We start from the raw sequence: 7,076 nt of genomic DNA, 5'->3' as shown, positions 1-7,076 counted from the left end.
ATAAAACTATAGAAGTCCTACGTCAACTATGCGGTCGTGTCTTGGATACCACCTCCTACTTTTTTTTAAAGTTCGTTAATGTATTGCCTGGTCCTTGAACGATCGTTTTTTGATGCACAAAACTCAACTCTGCCCAAAAAAAAACTTCAATGCAATTTTTAACGCTCAAAACATGTGTTTCTCGGAAAAAAAAAACTTTCCCGTTAACACTGAAAACAAAATACTTATGAAAATGACCGTTTAGATACCCGGCAAACTTCTAAATTAATGAAATAATATGAGTTTCTTGATTTCAGTTGATCTGCTCGGTCACTATCGTAAGTACCGCAAACCTCTGCAAAAAATACAGCATTTCGGGGAAACACTAACTTCACTAATAATCCGTATTTCTTATTAACAAACGTGTTTTTTTGTTGTTGATTAACAGAACTTTCAGAAAGTTACTTTTTTAAGCAATAAAAAAGGTGCTACACGTTTAAAAACAATTCCAAACTTTGCCTTTTTTTATCGAACAAAAAGGTATATAACCTCTTAAAAAAGAGAAAGTTGCATTAAAAGTATTACTGAAGTTTACTGTTTCAGACCAACAAATTGATGATCCCCAATCGAGTGTATTCCCTAACCTTTTGCAAGGTTTCAGTTTATTGTTGAGAGTACTTGTAGTGGAGACTTGTCTTTCAAGAGTAAGTAATCAGTAATCAAGGTATTGAATATTGAATTCAGTGTGAAGGAAGGGTAAATTCCGCGGTCCGTTGACATTGACTGCCCGTCCATCAGGCTCTGCAACCTTGCAGTTTAGCAAGCTTTCTGAATAAATACGTTGAAATGGAATTTCAATAACAATGCTTTTAAGGAGCACTTAGCATGAATCAAAAATTTGAAACCCCAGTTAAAAAACATATTAAACAAAATATCTGTGGCATTTAATATAAACTCGTACGCTCGAATGAAACCCCGAAAGGGGTGGAAAGTGTTCATTAACGTGCAATTTGTTTCGCGCTTTAACCTCCAGCTTCGGTGCATTCCTATTTGTGTGCCACACCAGGAGAAGAAGACTTGCTTGCCCGCAGGCAAAAATCGACCGCACTCAATAATGGTTTGAAGATTCCAATTTTCCTCTTCACCCAAGATGGAACCGAAACAGGGCGAGAGAAAGGGTTGGGGTTCTGATTCGGCGGAGCACTTCTGAAAATGAAAAGTTACGCTTTCGGGCAGCTAAGTGAGTTGCAATTGTACTACTACACTTCGTGTACCATTATTGAAATTGCATGTTTTCCATGCAATCGCTTTTGCTTGGTCCATTGTTCGTGTGGGGAGGGTTTTCGCAGCATTGTAATCGAGCTTATCATTTCTAAACCGATGGTTTACATCGATTACTACAGTTTGCTCCACATTTCGACCCAACGGGGAAAGTGAGAAGGAAATTGGTCGGAATAAGGATATTACAAACTGTGAAGCATGTTCGACTCTTACGTTGACAGCAATGTTTGTCCTGACAGAGTGAAGAAGGCCCTCTCGCTATACAGCCCACAAACAATGACTGTCATCCCCATCGTCGTTGTGCTTCTGAGTGTATGTATGCCTATTATATGACAACGGCAGCAGATACGTGACTTCGACTGTCGGCCTTGCTTCGGAGGCTGCCAGACTGGGCGACCTCAATGTACAGTGTATTGTTTTACACCATGTTTTGAACGTGTTTCTGTCCTCGAAACGATAGCAGCTGCCAAATCGAGGTTCGAGAGGCACATTGACCGACCGACAAACTGACGAGTATTACTGTCTGCGCTGTATTGTCGATTGTGGCAAACATTCGTGAACGGATGTATTAAATAACCTATCCAAATCATGACGGCAGACCACGTTGGGCTTGGAGTGAAGATGTTGATGAGTGTTTGATTTGCGACTGCAATAAACATCACCATCACGGAAGGATGGTTTATCACTTGCTGACACGTACGGTTTTTAGTCCCCATTCACGTGTTTAACATCAAATAAATTAATTCTGTTGAAGATGTCAGATGTAAATTACGAGGCGCCCTCTCCACTTTCAATCTGATGGAGACGCACGATCATTGAAGCATAGTATATATAAGCGTGTGCTTCAATGGAGACGCGCGGTAAACAACAAATCAAAATTGAAAATGCAACTAAACCTAGACTAAAATTCCCTTATTTCCACGGGGCGATGATGCTCACGTTCGGGACGCAAACCTAATATATGCAGACGTGCTTCCATTCAATGTCCTTCCCGATGTTCAAAGCAGCACATTACCCCTCTAGCCTGTCTTTCCTGCATCGTCGTCGTCGTCGTCGTCGTTCAATGTCGTCACTTTGCTACACCGGAACTGGCCTGCAGGAGAAACTTTCTTGACTCAGCCAGAGCTCAGCATCCCACCGCACAATGCATAACGCGGGTGGCACAACATTACCGAATCCATTCACTGCGAGACACGTGTGCCGTTTCAACCGTTCCCATCCTTCCATCTAACCTTCCATTTCCAATCTCATAAACATTTCAGCAACCTTGATAGAAGCTGAAAGCTGACGTTTTCGGTCCTGTGCAAACATAATTAAAAGGTTTGCCCTTGTTAGGTACATGTTACTGCCAGGCCTTCGGGCGCTAACCGACGGAGAATGCTGAACGCATTTTGCCGTTGACTGACGTGAATGAAAGCGATTGGGTGGAAAATCCATAAACAGCAGCTTAGACCCGTACATCCACTTTAACCTGGTTGATGGTGGATTATTACATCGCCGCCAGAAGCGAAATCTTACCCAACGTCGTAACGGTTGAGAAGCAATCAAAAGCGGCCAATCGTTTTCACCAATCAACCCCCTGATGCCGAGTGCGCGCTGCCGTACACTCGGATGATGGATGATAAATTCTCGAAAGAGGAAGAAATGAGACAGTGCCATAAAAAATCGCAACGAACCATTCGCCAAATTGCGGTCGCTCGGTTAACTTGCTGGCCACAAAAGACTGTGGTGGTGCACACGAGAGAGATTTACTGTGGATTCGACGGGTTGAAGCAACACGGGAGCAGCAAGGTTGAAGCGAAGCGAAGCTTCCATGTGAACACGAGTGCGTTTCGTCCCGTGGGAATCGTCAATCAGATGGCGCAAAAGTTTCGCTCTCAAACAGAATGGTGATTGAGTGTACGACCGATGTAGGTAATTGTGTGCGATGGTGTGCGTGAACTGATGAGTAACAGAGAGACTGATAAAGAATCACTGTAGTACTTCAACGGGTTCATTATGGCTCTTGAAAAAGATAGAAATATTCATCCGTTTAGAATGTTCATTTTGTACGGACTCACTTTATTATTTAAAGAGACGGTTGAAATAAAAATATTACCTCAATATAACTCTGTCAAAAAATTAACTCAGACCAATTTGAAACTAATACAAACGTGGGAAAAGTTATAAAACAGAGAGACAATCTGAACTAACATATCAACAATGTCAAAAATATCAAAACGACAGAAATGCCGAAAATATAAGAAATGTTGAATAAGTCACCGGTTTTCAAGAGGAATTTTTAAGGCATTTTGCTACAACAACAATGCTAGTTCGGAATGTTTATGTACTGCAAAAAGCGTCTCGACTGCGAGTATAACGCAGAAATGCTGAAGATTTGTACTTTTTACGGTTTGATTAAATCTAACAAGGAATAATATTTGATAACATCTTGCTGAAAAATTTATAACATTCAAAAACGAATGGAAAACACTGATAAAGACACGTTTTGCCCTAGAGCTCTGGAGAAAAATGAAAGATTATTTTCCATGGTTTTAAACCATTCTTGTGAGTTTCAGTTTCACTAGCCAGTATAACTTTTTCAGAGACATAAAAGAGTTTTCTCGTAAGCGAAGGTAGAAGCGACGAACCCTGCGAGCAACTAGTATTATTTTTTCGTTTTTGTCGACCAGTGAAATTAAATTCATTTTCGAATCTATAATTTACTCTACTTTTCTAAGAAAATGAATTTAAAGCTTTCCGGTGTAAATTACTAGGTTTCTAATATGTAGTCATAGAATTTTTGACGCAGACATACGTCTCTCAGGAGGTTCTGCTACTGAGGGGTGTAAATAAAATTTTAAAAACTAAAAAGGGGCAAAATATGTCCGATTAAAAATGCTCTGTCTCGTTTCTTTCGGCAATCGATTGTGAAATCATCTATGCATCCACCCAAATACAGAAAATTATAATTTGATTGCTCGAACTATTGTACTACTGATAATTGTAAAGCCTTGTTGTAACACAGATTTCGATCTCTGATTTGTCTCTCTGATTGGAATATTATTCCTAGTTAACCGGGTGTGTACTCTTTGGGCTACACAAGAGTCTGCTTCTGCTTAAACCAATCAGTTTACTAGTGGATGGCCTCTAGGATGGTCCTAACTAAGTAGTAGCGGGAAGTAGCAGTTCATTTTGTATAAAGTTTTCTTTGTGTGGTAGCGGCGACATCAGCGCTAGGTGCACTGGCTAGCACTTTCTCCAGTGAAAAACACTGCCATACTTTGCTTGAACAAAACCGTTTTTGGGATGCTGGTAATCGAAGTTTGTCAACTGTCAAGTGTGGAAACAGCTTCCCACTGTACTATCAGGAAAATGTTTTATTCCCACTGTCGGGGATAGCACAAAGAAGCGATCAGCATCATATCCGATATTAAATTGAACAACGAATTGTCCTTTTGAGGACAGATTAAAAACGTAAGAAGAATATTTTTGGGTTACGATGGACTATCTCATATCAATGTTAATAACTTCTATCCAACACTAGTGATATAGCTCACTGGAAATAATGTGACCCTGAAAAGATTCATAAAGGCAACTGGAGTCAATTTACTGCAAGTTAATATCACCGCCGGGATGATCTTGCAATACTCATATAAGCTAGTATTTAGGGATGTCAACATCTTGGATTTTGAAAATGACCATAAATCAACCCCAGAGGTTGTTTTGAGTCTTTTCAGGGCCACATTATTTCCAGAGAGTTATTTTATTAGTGTTGAATAAAGTTATTGTTATTGATGCAATGCAAGTTTTGTAACAAACAACCTTCTAAATAAATCTACTTCAACTTTACGGTTGTGGCATTGCGTCAAAAATACTATGCGCCGCAAAACAAACTCCAACAGTCAGAGTGTGAAAAAATATTAAGTCTTCAATTTATTTGTGTAGTTGGCCTGAAAAGAACAGTTTGATGTTCAATCCAAATTCGGATATGATTCAGATCGCATCTCTGTGCTACTCCGACAAGCGGAATTGTGATAGGATGAGAGTAAGTGAAATATACCATGTGTTGCCAAAATACGGCAGAGCTTTTAACTGAACGATGTCCTATCGCTGATGCTGCAGCTACCGCACAAACACAGCTTTTCAAAATAGAAAGCGACGCTGCTACCACCGCTACCGCTATTGGTACCCGAAACAATTAGATCTTCAATCAAGTATTTAAATGGTCCTCCAAAAAACAATTTATTATTCAATTTCAAACTTGCCGAAAATCTCTTCTAAAGGCTAGAAAAGGCACAAATAAAAAATAATCTCAAATTAAGCTCAAATCGGCCGAAAACCCCTTCTTAAGGCCAGAAAAAGCCGAAATGAAAAATTATTCAAAATTGAGCTCAGAATGGCTGAAAATCCCTTCTGAAGGCCAGAAAAGGCCGAAATAAAAAAATGATTCCGAATTGAGCTCAAAATGGCCAAAAATCCCATTTAAAGACCAAAAAAGGCCGAAATAAAATATAATCCCAAATTGAGCTCAAAATGGCCGAAAAGCCCTTCTAAAGGCCAGAAAAGGCCGAAATAAAAAATGATCCCAAATTGAGCTCAGAATGGACGAAAATCCTTTCTAAAGGCCAGAAAAATCAAAAATAAAAAATGATTTCAAATTGAGCTCAAAATGACCGAAAACTCCTTCTAAAGGCTAGAAAATGTCGGATTAAAAAATAATCTCGAATTGAGCTCAAAATGGCCGAAAAGCCCTTCTAAAGGCCGAAATAAAAACTTATCCAAAAATGAGCTCAGCATGGCCGAAAAGTCCTTCTAAAGGCCAGAAAAAGCCGAAATGAAAAATGATTCAAAATTGAGCTCAGAATGGCTGAAAATCCCTTCTGAAGGCCAGAAAAGGCCGAAATAAAAAAATGATTCCGAATTGAGCTCAAAATGGCCAAAAATCCCTTTAAAAGACCAAAAAAGGCCGAAAAAAAAATCCCAAATTGAGCTCAAAATGGCCGAAAAGCCCTTCTAAAGGCCAGAAAAGGCCGAAATAAAAAATGATCCCAAGTTGAGCTCAGGATGGACGAAAAACACTTTCAAAGGCCAGAAAAATCCAAAATAAAAAATTATTTCAAATTGAGCTCAAGATGACCGAAAACTCCTTCTAAAGGCTAGAAAAGGCTAAAATAAAACATAATCCCAAATTGAGCTCATAATGGCCGAAAACCCCTTGTAAAGGCCAGAAAAGGCCGAAATGAAAAATGACCCTAAATTGAGCTCCGAATCACCGAAAACCCTTTCTAAAGGCCAGAAAACGCCAAAATAGAAAATGATCTTAAATTGAGCTCAGAATGGCCGAAACATTCTTTTATAGGCCTGGGAAGGCCGAAATAAAATATGATACCAAATTGAGCTCAAAATGGCCGAAAAACGCTTCGATCATTCGATTTTAACATCTCAGTAACAACATTCAAACAAATTCTTCGTAGACAACAGGTTTAATTGTTTTTGAAGCGTGTTTTAATTGTTTTAAAGTGTTTCTTATCGTTTGTAAATATTAATTAGCATTTAGTTAGTAATATATATTATCTTTAAGACCACCAATGTGTCAGATGATTTAACAATAAATAACAAATAACAAATAAAAGCCAGAAAATGCCGAAATGAAAAATGATCCCAAATTGAGCTCAGAATGGACGAAAACTCTTTCTAAAGGCCAGAAAAGGCCGAAATAAAAAATGATTCAATATTAAGCTCAAAATGGCCAAAAACCCCTTCTAAAGGCTAGAAATAGGGCAAAATAGATTGCCAACCCTCAAAATGGCCGAAATAAAAAATGAATGATTCCA

Source organism: Wyeomyia smithii, chromosome 1 (genome assembly GCF_029784165.1).
Source record: "Wyeomyia smithii strain HCP4-BCI-WySm-NY-G18 chromosome 1, ASM2978416v1, whole genome shotgun sequence".
Lineage (NCBI taxonomy): Eukaryota > Metazoa > Arthropoda > Insecta > Diptera > Culicidae > Wyeomyia > Wyeomyia smithii.
This window is presented reverse-complemented; position numbering follows the sequence as displayed.